The 20,768-nt window shown below is 36.7% G+C and overlaps 1 protein-coding gene across 5 annotated transcripts in view; it reads right to left on the bottom strand.

Moving 5' to 3' along the window:
- The window catches only part of CSRNP3 (cysteine and serine rich nuclear protein 3), a 112,456-nt gene that overhangs the window by 56,095 nt on the left and 35,593 nt on the right, over window positions 1-20,768 (bottom strand). The window contains exon 1 of one of the 5 annotated variants that reach the window (XM_068948756.1): window positions 11,774-11,854. The exons of the other annotated variants lie outside the window; for them this stretch is intronic. The gene's annotated coding sequence lies outside the window, so the exon portion shown is untranslated. Of the gene's footprint in view, window positions 1-11,773; window positions 11,855-20,768 lie in introns of those variants that run through there. 5 annotated transcript variants of the gene reach the window in all.

A 20,768-nucleotide genomic window follows, 5' to 3' on the forward strand; every position in this document is an offset into this window, starting at 1 on the left:
AGTGTATTAATATGAGCAGAGACAAAGACGCAGACAGACCTCAGTAGCGATGTAAACTATTTCTGCATTTTACAACAGGTAGGCAGCTTTTTACAAAGAGGCCCAACTTACAACACAAGACATTTCCAATGCACTTCTTAGAATAAAGTATACAGTGTGTGGACTTTTATTCTTATAAATAAGAAGATACTTAAATACTAAAATAAGGTGTCTGAATTGAATTATTAAATATCAGTTGAAGTTTTCATTCCACAGGAAGTGCATTGCCTGCAACACTCAGCTTCTTCCCACCTTTGTACACCCCACACACCACCTCAGATCTGTCATTTAAAATTTAAAAGGACACTATATTCTAGGCTGTATTTTCAGGTCCTTTCTATTTTTAATTTTTCACTGTTCAAATAACCTTTAGAGCCTAGAAACTGATTCGTCTTTAATATAATTCTGTCCATTTCCATCTGGTCAGCATTGATTTCTTTCCCATATGCGTATCCAGCAGAGCTTGGTAATAATTTTATTTACTTCCTTGTTTGTGTATCAGCATCAGATGACATCAGCACAGCAGTGGGAAGTTCACTGCTTATGTTGAATTTTCTCTACCAGCAGAACACAATACACTTTTCCCCCATGTGTTCCATTACAGAAGACTACGTTAAGAAGGTTATTAGGCAAAAGTATTTTGCAGGAGATTTTCTTCCTCATCCCGTAAAAACACGGTGACGATCTGGCTTCCTCTGAAATCAACGTTAAAGTAGCTAAGAAATTCAACAGAGAAGAATCCTATCATATACTTAGAATCCAAAATAAGTTTCGTAGCTTATATGACAGATTGTCATCAAGTTAAAATCTGAACCAAAAATATTCTTACAGCAATCCTTTGACTATTTCATTATAAACACTGATGGGTTGGAGATGACACTGAAACACTGAAATAAAACAAAGTGTCAGAAAGTAAGACCCTCCAAATCAAAAATATGCTTTCTAAGGAACAATGAATGCCATTTCTTTCCCACAGAAAGGAGACTGATTAATAATATTCAAATAACCACGTTCACATTAGAAAAATCAGTGGACAGTTTTAGGATGTCTTATTATGAATCCACAACTTCAATGAACAATTAAAATGGATCACTGATTTACAATTTAATTACACGGTTTTCGACTGGTGTTCAAGGACACTGTGTTTTGGGCCTAACTTTCCAAAGGTATAGAGGATAACTGCAGTCGTCACATGTCCTGAACAGTACAAGGATCAACATTTCTTGAACGTGCTGAAGTCTGGAAGTTCTTTTGTAAAAGTGGTAATCAAGTGCTTGTTTTACCTTAGAACTCTTCCTGAAACGCATCAGGACTGAATAAAGATACCTTTAGACTATTTTTGAAGTCCAAACATCTCTCAAGGATTTCAGCATTTCAGATATCTCCATGAATTTTTAAAACTAAACTGCTTGCCACCTACCAGGTACAGGCCTTAATGTTCCAATTATACTTTTCCTCATAGTATTAAGTAGATATGAGGATCTCTCAGATGGAAGTACAATGCCAAGGGTTCAATATGTCAGGTGGGTCTTCAAAGATCATGTTTTTTCAGCATTTTATGTTGTATTTGTGCATTTTCAATGGAGATGAGTCCCTATTTTATCATTATTCCACATCTTTTCTGGTGAGTAGTTAAAAAAATATTAAACTTCTGTCCAGGATTATATGCAGTTATTTTGAACAAGGCTAACCAATTTATGGCATAGACAAAACTCTGACTGTGGGGACCGCTAATACCACCTGGTAGGAAATTGCATCATTTGGTGGTTTCCTATGTTGCAGAAAAGAAGTGATCATTACTTCCATATGATTTTTGGGAACCTCACAATAAATGTGTCAGTGAATAGGTTTGCTGACCAAATTTGTCCCTTTGGCCTGACATCTTGAAGTACTGTGGATAGTCCTGTCCCTGTCACAACGTTTTCCCTTTTAGCAACACGAAGACCCTGGTTATTTCTGCTATAATAGATGGAGGTAATACTAGCCTTGTCAGATATTTAGAAAGAAGCTAGTCAACTTGCCTGTTTCGACCTTCCAGGTTACAGGAAAGGTGTAAGCTGAGAGCACCAGCTGTCATTTACTATTAGCACACGTTTGCCAGGTCAACAGCTCCAAGCTCAGAGGAGCCATCCAGTTTGGTGACTGAAAAGAATGAAGTCAAGGTCCTCTGCTCTCTCATTTGATCTCTTCAGGCAGGCACATTTCAATGATCCCGCGGCTTTAGATGTATCCACATAACTATGCTCATTCTGCAGTAACTCCACTGTCAGTAACGGCTAAGTCAGTCACCAAGACAAAGGATAGTCAATGCAGATTTCAGGAACTACAAATGTTTGCCAGGGCCAACTGCTCTACTGTTCCAGAGTAATGACATTCTCACTGCTCTGTATGTCTTAGATTGAGATACAGTAGTGACCCCTTTCAAATGCCGAAAATACATTTCATGCCGTTTACGATGACAATAAGTTGACAGGCATGCATTGCGTATCCTGCAGTTTTCTCATTATCTGCAAGACTTAAAAGAATTCCTGAAAAGTTGTGCTATTTAGCTTTTAACACACTCACCATAGCAAACTGGTATTTACTCAGTGCTGATCTCATTATTCTTTTGCTCCAGCTGCAGACAACCCTTAAAAATGACATTCATAATCATGAACAGACACACATTGATAACTGATAGCCTTTTCATGACATTCGGTGTATCAAGCAAAGATATAGGCAGTTTGCAGAGCAAAGCAGTACCTCTAATTAGACCAGCTAAGAAAAAAGAGAACGCTTTGAGGACATGAGGAAGGGGTCATACACACAAAAGCCTGCCTGTTTTTCTAACTGTATAAGTTAATCTAATTTTAAAAATAGTACTTTTCCCACAAACCTTGCCTGGTAGATATCCTTACATTATCATACCACAATAATAACAGCATTAACAGAGACTAAAAAAGGTGGTCTTTGTTTTAAAAGTCATACTTCTTAAACTTCTTAAACGACAAGGAAGAGATAAAGACTGATTTAAAGAGATAGGATCGTGGAGAAAATGAAGAGATGGCACTGGTCGTTTCATAATAGTTATTTTTACATGGCATCTGAAAAAATTTTAGGCACAATGGCAAAGATGAGTTTTACAAAAGGATCTAAAAACCAATGAAGTAGGTTTATGGACTTACAGGAACTGTTGCAAAACATTAGAAACAGCATGGGAGTTGAAAATTTCAAAAGTTACCTGTCAGAATTCATTAATATTAGTAAGTGGAGAGAAAAAGATCAAGAAGAACTTGTCTCTATCAAGAAGCAGAGTCAAATAGCATACATTCATGACAGTAAAAAAGTGTGCTGCTGAAGGGAATGCAAAGAGACGCATGAGCTGGTCAAAGTAACATCATCTTTGAAGTAGCATTAGATATACATGAGAACACAATAATACTTGACATGGGAAATACTAAAAAGTTTGCCTAAGATTTTTTGCCTCACAGATGAATTGAAAAGCCCAACTGAGGAGATGATGTGTAGAAGGAATCTTTAAGACTTAAGAGCAGTGAAGATTGTGAGGAACAGACTTTACTTTTTTCAAGATTCGGTGGCTAAGCAGCAGGCAGGGTACAGAGATCGTCTATAATAGCCAGGAAATCGAGTGCAAAGGTAGAAGGCTTAACAATTCAATTTTAGTTGGAGACCTTCAGCTCAGTTAAACACTAAAAGATGTTCAGTTAAATATCTTAGAGGAGATACACAAGACAAACTACTCGGTGTAAAATGAGCTTATAGTAAAAGTCCAAAATGAACACATCTATGAGTTGTTAGCATAGACATCACAACTAAACTTTTATTTTGTGAAATTAGCCAGCAATAAAGTACAGCTGGAAACGTAAATCTACTGAAGACATCCCTGTGTAGAAAGCTAGAGGGTGGGGAGGGAAGCAAAGCATCTTTTGAAAAATAAATTGAGTAGCAATTAGAGAAACAGAAGAACCAAGAGCAGGAAAAAACACAGGCAAGACAACATTTCAGAGGATGAACTATGGTAAATTGTTCAAGATGAGTTGTGGAAGATGAGGCTGGAACGTTTACCTTGTGGTCTAGGAAGTGCAATTTTATCTAATGGGCACACACTGAAAACATGGCACAATGGGTCATAAGTGAATGACAGAATAAAGAGTAATGAATGACAGAGACTCTGAATGACAGAGTAAAGAAACTGAGTGAGAGAATCAGAAATATCATACTATGACGCTGATTGCCAACTTGTGCTAGAACACACTTCTACCCACTCTCCCTCCCCAAGATTCACTTGCACCCAAACCCTGCAGCAAAGATGGAGGCAAAATTCACAAAACACCATATGCACTGAGCAGGAAGTGGGAGATAGTAAAGGCATCACATAGTTTCATAAAATCACAGAGAAATTGGTAAAAGCGTACAAAAGATCTCAAACTACTGTGGACAGGGATAAAAACAGACAAAACCCAAAGTACTAAACAGGCCCAGAGCCTGAGTCAAATCTGGCCTGAACCAAAACTGGAGTAAAAATTCCTGCCTGTCCACAAGTCTGGTGATTCATTTGATCTAAGCGTATAAACAAGGTACCAGGTGACCTTACTAGTGTTAGGAGCACTGAAACACTCCATCCAACACTCAGTCTTCTGCCAAAGCCAAATCTCCTTCAGAAGACAAAAACAAAAATTCAGAGGCCAAGGTGTACATTAAACGTCAAACAGATTGTAAGGGAATTTTTACTAGACAGCGGATAATCAATGAAAGTCCTGAAATATAGCCTGAAAAGAGAAATATTGCAAAGAATCAGCCAAGCACTTCTTATTAATTGCAGCACAACGTTTATTTTCACTATACAGATGTACTATTACTTCAGCTAACGGTTATATTTCAAAACTCTTCTTCTGAATATAAAATGGAGAACCTGTCTAACTGTTTAGCAGTGGCCTGGCAGCAAAGACCTGAAATCAATCCTAAAAACAATTTAAGCCCTGAAAGCTGTTTTTAATGTGTAATTGCATGAGCTTGAGCAGTTCAACTACACTGAGCTTAGCTTCTCCATATGTAAGAAGTCAAACATCTTATTGCTACTTATCTCACAATTTTGCTCTTAGTGAAGTTAAGAGTATAAGGTGTGCTTCAAGACCCCCTCAAGACCCCCAGAAAGAATCAGTCTGCCCGAACAAGTTAAAGTAACAGTGGCAAACATGGAAGTTTAAGGTTAATATGAACTTCACAATTTTACTTACGTCTAAGTAATAGTAATAAATGGATGGAAATGTGCTATTTCTTCTGATAAAGGGGGATGCCCTGCCAAATGAAGTTACAAAAAATGCTTCAGATAAAAAACATCTAGCATTATTTCAGTACACACAAACTGTTGAAAGCCATTTCTTTCTCTTCTCAAAGATAATCCCTACTAATTGCTCTAGTCATGGAAATACATTCTGTGGGAAAGGGTAATGAGAGCTACTTGTCAAAATGGTCATGTCATTCTTTCACTGCACAATCCAAACAGTATAACCTAACCCATTCCCAGCATGCTGAATATCAGCCTACAGAAAAGAACCCATGCATAAGCTGTTCTGACCTTTCTTGCTAGTTTCTTCTGACCTTCCTGACCTCATTAGACTGCTAGGTAGGGGAGCCTAAGTAAAGAAATAAAGGAGCTGTTGGGCACTCTTGATGGATTAGAAAGAGCAAGAATGTGTCTAGGGCTTACTAAACTGGACCACTGAATTATAATGCTTTTCAAACAATCAAAATGACAATAGGGATGATGAAGAAAATGAGGCAGGGAGAAACAGACCATTAAAATATTTAAGCACCAGTAATGTGCAGTTTTGAAGTTGCTCATAAGCATCTTTCGGCATTTATTCAGCTGTAATTTAGCTGGATTTTTAAGGCCTCATTTGAGTGAGTGCAGATACTAAAAAATAATGGTCCCTACAGTTATTTTTGTGAAGTATGACAATAACTAAAGCACCTTGCTGAAAGAGGGTCCTAATTTCTCCTGGTCAGATTTACTTAACGAATTCCTCAGATACGCAAAGCAAGGGAAGGCAACAGTCTAGAATACAAGTCTCCCAAGTTCAACCACTACATCATAATATGAACAAAACCTGCATCTTAACAGACAAAAGAGCAGAGATACTATGAAAGTGCTTATTGGTTAAAATTATTCACACCTTTTCCAATGGAATTACTGAGGATTTTTAAACTGGCTCCCATCCTGAAATAGACAGCTTAGGAATTATAGCTGACATTTAATACCAAGTACACGATATAAAAATTAATTTTGCTCTCTAAGCTTTGGGTTTTGCCACGCTTGGTAATTTTTAAGCTAATAGTGGTATCAGAGCAAAACTCTGAAGAAAATCACAGCCCTACAATCCACAACACAAGCCCCTAGAACTACGACAGAAATTTTGCAGCAGTTGTTTTCTCAGTTGGAACATGGTACACATGCCTTTAAATCTTCCATTTGTCCCACGTGTCTAACTTCTGTGAAGAAAGGGGCTACGAGAGAATTTATAGTCAGACAAATCTTCCTTCCGGGTTCCTTTGTTCGGCGATTTCCAATTAAAAACCTTTGTACTAGATGGTTATTCGTTGGAAGGTGTTTAGAAGAGTTTTTCTTTATATGCTTAACTACATCCATAAGGATACCCTAGTAGATAGACTAAACTCAGCTAATGGGTTTAGGCTTTATTACGCTATGCATTAAAATGCAGCTGCTGTCATATTAAATTAAACGATGCCTGTTTTAAAATAAAAAACTATCCCATTAGGTCCTGAAGTATCAACTATGAGATGTCTGTTCAGTTACCCTGCAGTTTTAGATCCTGGCGGGGGAAGCTGTTACCTTTGTGATAGTGAGGACCATCCCCACCAGGAATTTATAGTCTTTGGTAAATCTTTCTGTTTCTTACTTCTCTCCTGCGCTAAGACCGAACAGCACATTTGCTAACACCAAGCCAGCAGTGTTGGAACAGCACCTGTGCGCAGTGTAACACCCACAAAGTCATCCCCACCAGCTAAAAAGCATTACAGCAGCCACTGGATCCAAATACTATTATACAGCACACATGGCTAAATTAGATGATGTAGTGGTTTGAAACTGAATCATATTCTACTACGGATTTCACACTTGCTATATCTGAGCAGCTGTACCAGCACAATTAGTAACTGCTTTCTTTTCATTCCTTTACAAGCTTTAGGACAGTGGATTGAGATTTAAACATGTACATCTTCCACTTCCATCACCATTCAGCCCTTATGAATGTTGTCATTTCAAGACTTGTAGATGTTTGGGCAGGTTCTTTTCCACCTTTATTGTTGGCCGAAGTTTGCAGTATAGAGACAGTGGTCAGGGACCTCATGTTTTAAAAGCAGAATTGTTATTAGCTAGCAATTACTCCTTATTGAACGGCAAAAATGTGTTTCATCAAAATTGTATTTGGCATCTGACAGGTAGGCAGAAATTTATCACTTGTCTCTCCCGTAACTGAAAGAGAAATTCAAATATATCAACACACCAAGAGGGGAAAACACTCCAAAAATAGAAAAATGGCCTCACCCTTGATGCATCAAAATATATCCTGAAATATACTTGCTTTATTAAAGCCATAAAGACTGTCAACAATTCTGAGGGCTGATCCACAGGGAGAAATTAAGTGGAGGCTGTTGTGACGCTGTACGCGAGGGAAGGTAGGGGAAGGGTGTCCATGAAACATGGAAAAGAGGTTGCTGCCTGAAGAAGGCAAAGAAGTGACAGAGATGTTTGAAACTGTGGCCTGTTATGAGACAACTGTAGAATAAGCACTTCTAAAGCTACTTAAATTTAACATAAATTTTGCGTTAACACACAACATTTTTTTGTTAACACAAAAAACCTCTTTGTAAAACTTCTCACCAGTAATTCTGTGCAGATCCCACCTGAGGTAATTTTTGACTTTTCCCAGCTTGTCCTTGTTTTGATAGCTTGCTTATTCCTATGAATTAGCTACAGCAGTTAAACTGCTATTTAAAAAGCACATAGAACAAAATTCCTCTTCACAAAAAGAAGGGAGAGAAGAGGAAAAATTGTTCCAAAAAGAATAGAAAATACTAGCCAGAGATGGATATGGTAAGTAACTAACTTGATAACATAACAGTTATGCTATTAGGATATGTATTGTTATTTATTAAGTAAACCTAAAAAAGGAAAGCCCTTTTAGCTGATCTTTTACATAGCTCAGAAACCTCATTCCAAGCACCAGGGAGTCTTATCCTTTCTTCACTTTTCAGATCAGAAGAACATGAAAAAAGCTTTGCATTACACTGTAGTGTTACATGATTATAGGATAACAGATGTAGCAAAGAATTAGTAGTAGGCAGTAACTGTCTTCCAGTCCCTGATGATGATCTGTAATTTTTAGGTACTATTGTATCAACATGTTCTGGAAGTTCTGCAATACTTAGGAGTCAAATTTCTGGAATACGTTTCTTAGATATCTGTTTCCATGCTTTTTGAAATAAATGAAGCATTCTGTTTAAGTTAACATTAAAAGGCAATTTTAACACAACTAAGATTCCTATCAAATCACACGGTTAAGAATCACAAGCTTCCCTCTTATACATAGTTTTGTAAGAATTACAGAAACAGGAGGGAGAGAGTTGTCTTCTTATCCAAATGCCTATTCATCACAAGTGAGAACACAAACTCCTATACCCAGTGCCTACAGGAATTGAGTGCTCCTCTATCAGGAGCGCTTGAGGGCTTTTCCTCTAAGCACAAATTTGTCAGCAAGTGAAAGGCTCTCCTGGATTTTTTAGCTGCACAACAGCAGATAAAAATCTTTCTTCTTTATAGATGTTTTGCAGGCAACTGTAAAAGTTCAGCTGAGTCTACAACACATCTTCCATGTAAAATGGTAGCATGGGATCTACCTATTACCTGCAACTGCCTTTCACAAACAGTTCCACCGTCTATACTCAGGTTGACGCTTCTGGCATTTGGTTTGGGTTGCGTTGTGTGTGGGTTTCACCCCCCCCCCCCCCATTTCCATAAAGATTTCAACAAAACAACAAATAGAATAATATGACAAGCAAGATCAGGTGGGAAACTGAAGTACCTACAAATTAGGACAAGTATTTCTAGTGAACTGAGGGTACGTAGGACATTGGCTCCTTTACAGTACCTTTGAGCTCTAAGATACTTTTCTAAGATATTTATTCCCTTACTAAGATAAGAATAAACAACATGACACAGTGACATACGTTATTGATCACAATTTGAAAAAAGTATATAGCTGAAAGAGAAGTCTTCACTCTATTAAGTAATGAGGTTTAGATTCCTAAATCATGCACTTTTGAGAATTTATCCTAATGAATGTTGCCTTTGATACCCAGGTAAAAAAGATACAAATTTTAGTATAAAATTATGCTACTCTGACAAAAAAACAGTTAATCCATCACAAGGATGGAAAAGTCCCTGCGTATGCTTTATTTCATTAGAATTCCAGTATTTAAGTAGAGATTCAGATATCTGACAGAAATGTTACATGGTCACCTAAAGCATTGTAATATAGCATGAGATGAAGAAACAGGAAAAAACATCATAGCACTTAGTGCACGGGCTTTGATGATCACCGACGTTATGCTCTAGAGGAACGACTCAAAGGATTCTACATGTTTGTACACCTATTAATTGTCCCACCTCTTTACAGATTTGCTATTGCTAGTGAACCCCAGCTAGGCTTCCTATGATCTCTAAAACCCATTCAGAGTCAATAATATCAAGCCAAAAATTCACCAGAAACTGAAAAAGAAAGTTACAGGTATAGAGCATCATCATGTAGATACTTAAGCCTCGTGCTCAAAAGTTTTCCCTTCAGTAATGACTGTATGATCGGGCCCTATGTTGTAAGATTTCTTTATACATCACAATTCAAAAAAGTTTAAGTTATTATTATAATGCAACCCAAACATACCACTCTTCTACTGAAGATTTTCTCATTTTCTATATGCACCCATCTGTCTAGAGCAGGTAACATACTAAGAGTGAGCTATTCAGCTCATCTTAATGTAAATTGCTCAGTACTGGAAAAATCCCCCACAGACCCTCTGTCTGAAACAGTCACTACAGGAATATTAACCTATTATCTTTCTAAGTCACTTTTAATTGTACCTAGTCATGGAACAATGGGGACACCAAGGATTATTTCATTTGTACAATTTTCCTGCACATTTACCACTTCAACCTGGGGGATCGCTTCAGTCAGCAGGACTGTTTTTTCTTTAATTATAGCCCCACCATCTTGCATGCTAAGCATACAGACAAGAGGAGCACTCTTCTTCAGATCACTTGAGCGTGCCAAAAGGAAAATATTTCAATATCGAGTGTTATTTCTTCTTAAATGAGTATTAAGAGAAAATTCTAATGAATTGGTCTTCACTTATACAATAAAGATGAGGAAAGTTGGGACCATTTCTATTTCAGGTGAGCCTTTATTAAGCAGTTTGCGTCCTCCTCTCCATCGCAGAAACTCATTAGATAATCAGACACAAGGTTATTTAAGGCTCAAGTTATGGAAACAGAATCAACTCTCAGTCACCTTCAGTAACATGTGATTAGGATAATCCCGATAACATAAAAAAAAAGAAAAAGAAAGAAAAAGTGCATTTGGGTCAGACTAAATGAAGGTATAATAGGAGATGACGATCAATGAATCTGCGGTTGTGGAATACTGCCCTAAGGATGTCCACATGACACAGTACTGTATGTAAGCAGAACACCATTACATTTGGACCCCACTCATTCATAAAAAGCCACGTTGAATGTCTGCATTAACAGACTTGTTAATCCACAGTCCACACAGTCCTTTCAAAATAAGGATTTATCCACACTCATGTCTTCCAGTTTCACCAATACACGCAGCATTTAAAAATAACGTTCACAAACACTTAAAAGACGTAACATCAGTTATACAAATGCTCAAAGATACATTATATATTGTCATTTAGGGGGAAAAAGATAAAAAATGAAATATGTTAAAAGCTGCTACACAGTGATACTAGAAAGTTTTACAGTGTTTTTTTCCTATATTGAGCAAAGCTTACAACAAATCGTGGACACAATAACTAAGAGAATATACTATCTTTTTTTCATGTATCAAATATTTGAATTATTTTGTAAAGTTATTAAAACACTATACTGATTATACAGTTCTCTGAACACATTTACAACTTGAAATGTGTTGGCTAGGTCTTAGTGGTCGAATAAACCATATTGATTACTTCCAGTCTTTGAAACAAACAACCCATCACATCATAAAAATTAAAATACAAGCGCTGAAAAGGACCACTTAAGACAAACTGGTGTTTCCTCTTCCAAAATATTGCACACAAAATATTACTTGCAAGCAAGTGAAGAAAAATATAAATATTATAACAGTTTATTAATTTACAAACACAGGCAACAATTTAGGAACATTTTTCCTATACAAATCCAATGACATCGCAAGCTGCTAATGTATACTGATCTTCCAATAGCTTTTAGGGTGAACTGTAGAAACTGTCAACTTAAAGTTGCAGGTGGAAATTGGAATGTTTTCACTAAAGTGGTTCTAAAATTGCTAATAAAAATCCCTGCAGCTTAAAATATAACCTCATGTATTGTACCATAAGATGGTACAAAACTGAAATTGGGGCTGCACAGTTGTATGGATATATGCACATGAATAACTGCTTCCGCACTACTGACCTTGTGATCTCAAAGAGCGCCAGTTTCTCTCAGGAGATTTTTAGACCTCTGAAATCATGTTTTCAGTCTGTAGACATTTCCTTAATCTGTCCTTAAAAAAATGAAATTCACATCTCATTACTGTTAAAATGATACCAATAAACATTCAGAACTTCTGTCAAAGTATTAGTGATGACTTACACACACTCAATAGGACAGTTTGTTTGCAATGAAATCAATTAACATATGAGGAAAAAAATGTTAGAAGACAACATGCGAATCGTGTATAAGTAAGCCACAGAGGTTATTTCACCAAAATATGTAATATAAGAACAATTTAAATTATTACCTCTGTAAGATAGAATATTCCATAAGCAGTAGATCTGCATTTTAAATTAAACACACATACAATCTTTAAGCACATAATTCATATACAAATTTGGTTTCCAGTATGCTGTAGCTACTTTGTAGTGACACAATGAAGTCTGAAAACCTAGAAGGCATCTTTTGCAGAACATGACATAATTTTGTAACAGCAAGGACAATTAAACATTAATCTTGTTTACCAAGGCAGGTGGCAGACTTGCCATCTGTTGAAGTCCTTAAAGTAAGGTTTGATATTTTTCTAAAAAACATTATTGGATTTAGGTTTTGGAAAAGGCATTTGGTCTATACTGCATACTTGTGCATGCGGCTACAGTAAAGCGAGAAGGAAACAATGGCACAAGCCAGCAAGTTTTGGCTTCAGAATTACAGATATCAGTTTGCATCACTTTCCATTCTGGCCCATAACATGTGTGGTCCTGCATTAAAATAATTTCATAATATCATCTTGGTTCAACTTGTGAAAGATCAGAAAGGAATATTCATTTCAACACTTCTGAACGCAGAATCTGGTTTCCATGGTTTGACTGATCATTTTTCACTTTCTTCTGTGGCACTGAAAATTGAGCACCGCTGGAAGTAGGCTCATGCCCAGAAGTAGTACAGAGACACTTCAAGGTGCCTGGGAGGTATTTCATGCCCATAGCTAGTTCATAACGATGTGGTTGTTAAGAGGCTAGGTCCAGAGTCCAGACAGATTTCTGATGATTTTCGTATCTTCCTTCAGCACAGGGCATGCTCTGTTAGCTGTGATTCTCTGGGCATATAACTCATCTCATAAGTTCTCTATCTTTACTACGATTTGAGTGTCAGTGGTACGATGACTGATAAATACTATTCTCTACTTAAAACACACTTAAGATTTTTTTAGCATCAAAATAACTTGAGGAAATAATGTTTTTGATCATGATACCGGAAGTTCAGGTGATAATTAAAGCCTGTAACATACTGCAGACTAGATCAACTCCCAAAGCACTTAGAACTGGCCATTTTTACACAAAGTAATTAATATTTCTTGCTGATACTGCTGCTGCTCTTTTTACGTATCACAATGTTGGCAGATGTGCCTAAAACTCAAACCTTCTAGGGTAAAAAACAAGGTAAAAAAAAAATTTTGTACTTTTTAAGGTATGCAAACAAAAATGGATCAATAGCCCAAAAAAGGGTCAATAGCTGATCTAATAATACATGGGTGAAGTGATGGAGAGTAGCAGCAAGGCAGCATGGACTACACAGAATAGCTTATATGAGCTTCAGAGCAATAAACAGGCCTATTCTTATATTCTTATTCTTAAGCATTGAGAAGAAACGGGGAAGATGGGAGTAATCAGGAGGTGGTTTCAGTATCAGCTGCCAAACGTGTATGATACTGTACATCTGAACTGTGTACCTTTATGTGCTGCCAGTGGGACAGAGAGCAAGGACTGCAGCTATTGGAAGTTATGGACCTATGTATTCCCACCCTAGCCTCAGGTACTCCACCAAACGTCATGTTAGACTCCGACGGCTATGGGAGACAGTTTCAGCGATTAGCAGATGGCTCACAAAGTAATTAGGGAATATATATTTGGTTCAAAACAAATATGCATTCTAGCTTTGCTCTGTCTTTAATTTCTATGAAACTTAAGATTCCTTAACATTACAAAGTACATGAAACAATTCAAAGTAGGACAGGGTTTTATCTAAACATCAACAAAATAACCCAAATGAAAAACCATTACATTTAAATTCTTTTTTGAGAGCCTGTCTTAATAAAACCTTCTGAAAATCCAGGTCTGGCTCATTTATAAGCTATAGCTTGAGACAAATCAGAACATTTAAAGACTTCATTAGACACATGCTCTAGCCTGACGTTTATCTTCTATGTTGATCTTGTTGTGTGAAACATGTATTTAAAATGCCAATTGAAGCTTTATTTCAGATGTCATACATCATCCTCTCCTCTGACTGCTCTTTTCTCCAACAACCTCTGCAGTACATTCTCACTGTGTAAAAATTCTCACTTCCTTAAAGGCAGTGACAAGCTGAAGTTTCTAAAGCCAGAAGCATCTTTAGTATTTACTCAAAGCCCAATAGTTCGAGTAACTTTATTCATACAGAAGCCTAGTGACTTGAAATGTTAGTCAAACATATAAATTTCTGCAAATTGGCCTTCCAGTGCAAGCCATTATAGACCATACACTAGAAGCTATACAAATAATATATTATAATAACACTCTGTAATTAAATTGTGTTATCTTTTTCCTAAGAACACATAATTAAACATGACAGAAAGGCTGAAATTTCTATTAACTTCAGATAGCAGTGTAACATGGAAATATCTCTGCTCCAAGATTTGTGTCAATTCCACACTAATCACTCAAAACTAAAAATACTATTTGAGTAAAACAATGAGCAAAAGATGAAAAACAGCAGTAGAAATCAATTAAAATAGATGTGGCTCGAAAAAAAAAAAAATCACAGAAACTTTATCATTTTTTGGTAAAATGTAGGTCACTTACTGTTTCCATAGTAACCACTGCTGAACTATGGCTCTACAGATGACCATCGCCTATAGCTGCTCTCTTTGATAATAGGTGATATACAAGTACAGCTGTCTCAGTTACAATACAAAAGAGGTTTACCTTCAAACGTAGCTCCTCTCTAACATTTTCAAAAGTATCCCCTAATATCCTTGTATAGATAACCTAGCTATTCAGTTGGAAAAATATAAAAATTGATTTACTGTGCTAAAAAAAAAAAAAACCTACCATTGCCTACATCCCAAGTGTGGAGCCTCAAAAACAGAGGCAATCACCTTTAGAAGAAATTGTGAACACGCAAAATATTTATACAGAGCAATCCACTAAACATCCGTAGCACAGAAAGCTCAAAAAGCATTCACACTAGCTTAAACCACCTTTGACAAGCGCACAGTCAGGTCTGTGACGGCATATTCAGTACATTCATTGCAAGTGGGAGTTTATGGGTTGGCACATTATCTTGTACACAAACACATACTGAAATTCAGTAATACAACAAGGCTAGAATCACAGGTAACAACAGCTACTGCCTCGTTTGGGAGGAAATAGTAGAGTCCAGAGGCAATCTGACAGTGAAAACCCTTTTTTCACCACTATTACTCTGGGGCATATAGAGTTGAAGATTAATTCATTAAAAGACAAAGACTTCACGTTACAAAAAGACACTAACAGCTTTGATAGCGAACTAGAAAAGAGCAGGACAGCTCAGTATCCTTGAGGACTGCTAAATGGCTTTCCTCTTCTAGAGTAGGGTCATTTTATTATGTGAATTCAGACTGAACCAGCTACTTACCCACTATCCAACTACTTTTTAACAGGTATTGTGAAAACTCTGAATTAAAGGCTCTGAGGTCTGGACATGCCTCAATGCTGTTAGTGCTACAAATATATTGTGGTATGGTAGTATCAGTATCCATATACACAATCAAAATACCAAAGATACTACAAGTTCAGCGAGTAGAAAAATGACTATTAATAGTGTTGAATAGCATTGAGGAGAGGTTTTTGGGGGTTTTTTTTGTTTTTTTTTTTTTTTTTTTTAAAACCAGGCTCAGAATCTTAAATACTACAATTACTGGCATTATATGCTTTTCTGAGATTAACTGGGTAACATCTTGGCACCTGCCAACTTCAGCAGCATAGCTGACAAAAAGATAAGACGCTTCAGCTGCCATTGCCAGAAGTGCAAATCACTGACTCCCACACAGAACGTGGCCTTGAAAGACAGTACTGCTAATGACGAACTGGGTCATAAATTGTTTTCTGAAGTTCGGACAGACTTCAAATGAGAGCAATAGTCATATTTTGCATCTTTTTAATATCTCTGTTTAAAAGCAAACATATTTCCAAGAAAGGCAAAATCTTTCCCAAGTTTCTACAAGCACAGCTCTTACAGCTCTACCTTGCAGTTTGTTTCTCTTACTGTATAACTTGCATACTTTGGTTCTTAATGTAGGACTTTACTGTACCTATTTCTGATGACTCAAAGCTCTCCCTAGGAAAACGTTCCAAAATGACAACTAAAAATAAGTAATTAACTCCCATGTTTCAGGAAGGCCTATCTATGTCCATATTTCCCTAGCTTAAAGAACGTATTCCTTGCATTTATATAGGCAATCTGCAGCAGAACTGGGGATAAAGGTCACAACACTGGACTTTCAGTCCCCTATGTTTATACGTTGCAAGGAAACAACTGCAAAATTGCATTGTTATACCTTAGATACAGCACATCCTAAAGGTAATTTTTTTCAGATTTAATTTCCTATTGCTTTCATTCATCTCTCATTTATTTTGGTATCTGTGTAACCTTGCCCCTGCCATCCCACTTGTGCAACACAGGTAGAAGAATGCACCTTCTTACCACAGTACTGATACTTTAGATGGTAGGGTCCTCAGGAACACAGATGTGATCCTCATATTTGTTTAAAGTGCTAGACCTAAGAAGCCACTAATGGTGAACAATACAACTTTATTGCATCATCTTGTATTCAGCAGATACTACTAAAATAACGAGCGGATAATCAATAATAAGAAGGTAACCCATCTTCCTGCAGTGACTTCCTGTAATTGCAACACAACTGACTCAATTGTTCTACGCAAATAAAACACCTACTCCTACTTAAAGCTCCACTTCTTTCAATGAAAACTGACCACAAAAAATAAAAAAGCCTCAGGCAGCAGAACCCAGGAAGGGGAAATAGTCCATCATGTAGATTGTACGTGACTTCGTAAGTAGTGATCAAAATCCACAAACGATGAGATTGATCATATAAAGATCTTAAAAAATTTGCCAAACAAACCTAGCTTCCCATATATGGAATACAATTATCAAAGCTATGCATTGTTTAGAACTTAGTTTCTCAAGTATTTATCGAATTCATGCTGCTTAAGTTATACTCAGAGCTCCCGAAAAATATGTTTAAAATAACTGTAATTCCCCCCTCCATTGTGTAATTTCTTCTTTTGACATTATACTACGGTAGTATAGCCATACCCTGTTTTCCACCAAGAATACATGCCTGAAGAGCGCAACAGTTATCAACTCAATGGATAGCAACGCAATTTTCTCTTGTAAGAATTAACCTAACAGTGTGGTGATGCATGCAGAGTCTTAAGAAATACACAGGGACAGTATGCCTGGTATGCAAAATGGAGAAACAGGATCATGAGGATTGTCAGCTGCCAACTCAACCTCCAACCACTGTCTAAACAGCATTGATTCCAAGAGATCTCAGCGCTTCATCTATGACACCAAACATCAACATAAACATAAATAGCGTAAGCATTCTTGCTGCCTCTTTCTGCCTTGTTCTCAGATGTCCATTGCTTATCAATGTCAATCAAGGAAGTGACGGATAGAGAAACAGGGCAGCAGTGCTTATTAGCAGAGCATGGTATTAAATGATTGACAATGGAATTCCAAAATAACACATGGAAAAGCAACAGGTAAGTGGACTGTTAATGTTAACCTATATTATCTGAAAATATAACATTTCTCTAGAAGAGTGAAACATGTCTTGTTAACGTTTGTTATTTCAGTGGCTGAGCGCCTTCTTCCATGTTGCTCTCAGTGAAAGAAATGTCCTCCTTGAACTTAAAGACTGCTAAATGTGAAGAACACAATCTTCTTTTACTTAACTTTTCTCGAAGTTTCATGTCTATCAAAATGCCTACAAGAAATCTTACTACTAACGTAGATCAGTTTACTGAGAAATTGGAGACATTTAATTCAAAAATGGAAAAAAATATTGGCACATAGTCTATGTATGTATTGTTTTTGTAATCTCTAAATTAGAATAAGTCATTGTCTCTCTGCTGCTTTTCTCTCCTGGTGCTAAACTGATTGTGTGGGCAAAGAACAACAGGGCAGGGCTCAGGAAGAACAAAACACTATCAGTGGCTCATATATTGAGCATGATACACAATGAAAATAATTATAAAGTTTACAATAATTAGCCATTGATTAAAAGCACTAATTTTAACTTGGCTTTAGGTTTTCACAACAGCAGAACAGGCTTAGCTTATTAGCCACCTTTAAAGATTGGTACTAAAAAGCTGTAAACCAACATAAAATGCAGAGTATGTACTAAACAAAACAAGAGAGACAGCACTAGATAGGAAGACTATATGATAAGAGTCTTTCTGAAGCTTCATTTGCTTTGTAAGAGCACATAAAGATAATCCAAAGGAAGCTGCTGAAAGGCCACTGGGACGCTCAGTAGGAATGAAAGCTAGCGTTAGCACAGAGTAGTCTTGAGAAAGAAAGTACAAAGAAGAATTTTCAGACAGAAAAGAAGATATTAGAAGTTACAAAATGGTAGAAGAAAAACCATTTTTCTCCTTATACGAATCTATGATTTTCCCACAGACGCAAATGTGATGATATCACACCACCCACAGCTTTCACTATCTGTTCAGGTACTCATACTGTGTCCAAAACATCATCCAAATATTGTCATGATGTTTCTTCATGTCTGAAAAGCAGGATAGCTACTTTTAGCACCCAAGATTTTTAAGTGTTTACTTTTAGGAAACAAGTTTTTAAAATTTTGATCTTATTTTTCCAAGACCTTGGAGGAAGTTTTCACTAAAAGAAAATCTAACTCCTATCCTTGTGGTTTCTCCAGAAAACGCTGTTGGGTACAATTAGCTCAAAGTTAGCTCAATTAGCTTAAAGTTAATTGAAAACAAGAATTTATGAAAGGCTTTTAAAGACTGTGGATTTAGTTATGTTTCTCTTTATCAATAAACCACAGCCATTATGATTTTATGCTGTTCAAATTGTACATACATGTCACAGTAGAGGGAAAAGCAGCTACATATGCTATTCTCCTAGATGATTTTCCTGCACTTGTAAGATTCATAAAGTCATTCAAATCATCTGGCATATTGTAGTAGCACCTGAAGCATCATTGGCTATGAAAAGACCACAAATAATAGCTTACATTTGATCTGGTATACTTTTTCAATTGCTAATCTTTTTTTTATTTTGTACCACAAATCAAGGACAAAAATCCAATCATCATGTTTAATTTTTAACAAACCTCTCAGATGAGAGCAGACTAGAAAAATCTCATTTCATACATCATGCTGTCCTCATTCTGATCTAGGGATTTCAAATCTGCCTGAAAAGATGGTTCCAGATCTGCAGTCAGTACATACTACTGAATAGATCAAGATTTATAAATATGTTTTTAGCAAAAGGAGCTTTTCTCTAGCTGAATAGAGACCAAAATCAGAAGTGCTATAGAATCCCAATCAGTATTTTTCAGTAATTTTCTAATGTGTTACCAGATATTTTGAAATATGTTACATATACATCAAAGTAGTAAAAGAACATGCATCACTTTCACTAAGAATTTGTAAACTGCTAGAGCATTAAATTCCTTTGATCTGGATAAGCTGGCTCATTCCCATCTTGTTCATTAGCCCTCCCTCTTCTCCCAGTTATGAGCCAGCCATTCTGTAGCCCTTTCTGCAAACTGACACATTTATCAAATAAAATCTGTTACTGCCCCTTTCTTGCTCATGCTTTAAGCAAAACAAAAAAAAAAGGGAAAGAAAAAAAAAAACACACCACACACACACCCCCTCCCCAAAAATCACAGCACTGTTGCTTGTCATGCTCCTCCCATCTCAGGGAACCTCCTTCTCTCATATATGACCCAATCAACAATCTGTCTTCCCACAATGATCAGCTCTCTACTTGCTCCTCTCTGCATTACCCCAGTCTGACCACTCTCCCTGTTCTCTTATAAGCCAGCGCTTAATTTCCTTACTCTTTTCTTCTTTCTTTAGACTCCCACCTGATGAAATTCCACCCTTAGTTCCCAACTATCATTTTGCTGATGACTTGCAAAATTGCCAAAGAATCTCAGAGAACAACCTGCTGCATGGGCCAAGTCTTGATAAGTCCATTTCTCAAAGCTATTAACATGGGAATGCAAACATCTACATGACTTGAAAACTAAAAGTGTCTTAAATTCTAGGTATAAATGATCAGGAGTTTCCTATAAAGTTATTCAGCAACTTCAATAAGGCTATTTTCTCATGGGTACTATCTGAAAAATTAGTATATGTAGAGTCTGCCACAAACAGGAATCCATATTTAGGCAGCAATTCAATTACAATACTGATTAGTGAAAAGCATCTTAGGTGTGCTTACTCTACTCTTTTGATGGAAAAAATACTATATGGTCTAAAAAGAAAAAAAGAAAAAAATTAAAACTTTTAACACTTTATTATTATTCTTTACCAATCAAAAATCACAGTTGCCATAGAAACTGTAAAAACTGAAAAGTCAGTCATGACACAAAAATAGGATACAGGAAAATGTCTCCTGGCCCAGGTTGTCTTTCTGAAAATGCTTCAGTGAACGTAACTAGAGAGTCAAGTAGTTCCTCGAATCTAACACAGCATCTCCTAACAACAGGTATGATTACGGTTTCGAGTAATCTGCTCACAGTCTGGAAAGTAGTATTATCCCTGCTCTACTCCTGGGCTATATGAACTACAGAAAGATTATTTCCAAAACATTGAGTACGGTCCTCCGATTTGGGGAACAGAACTTCTTTGACTGCAAGACTGAGACACCCCAGAGGGACTTTTGG

Source organism: Struthio camelus, chromosome 6 (assembly GCF_040807025.1).
Source record: "Struthio camelus isolate bStrCam1 chromosome 6, bStrCam1.hap1, whole genome shotgun sequence".
Classification (NCBI taxonomy): domain Eukaryota; kingdom Metazoa; phylum Chordata; class Aves; order Struthioniformes; family Struthionidae; genus Struthio; species Struthio camelus.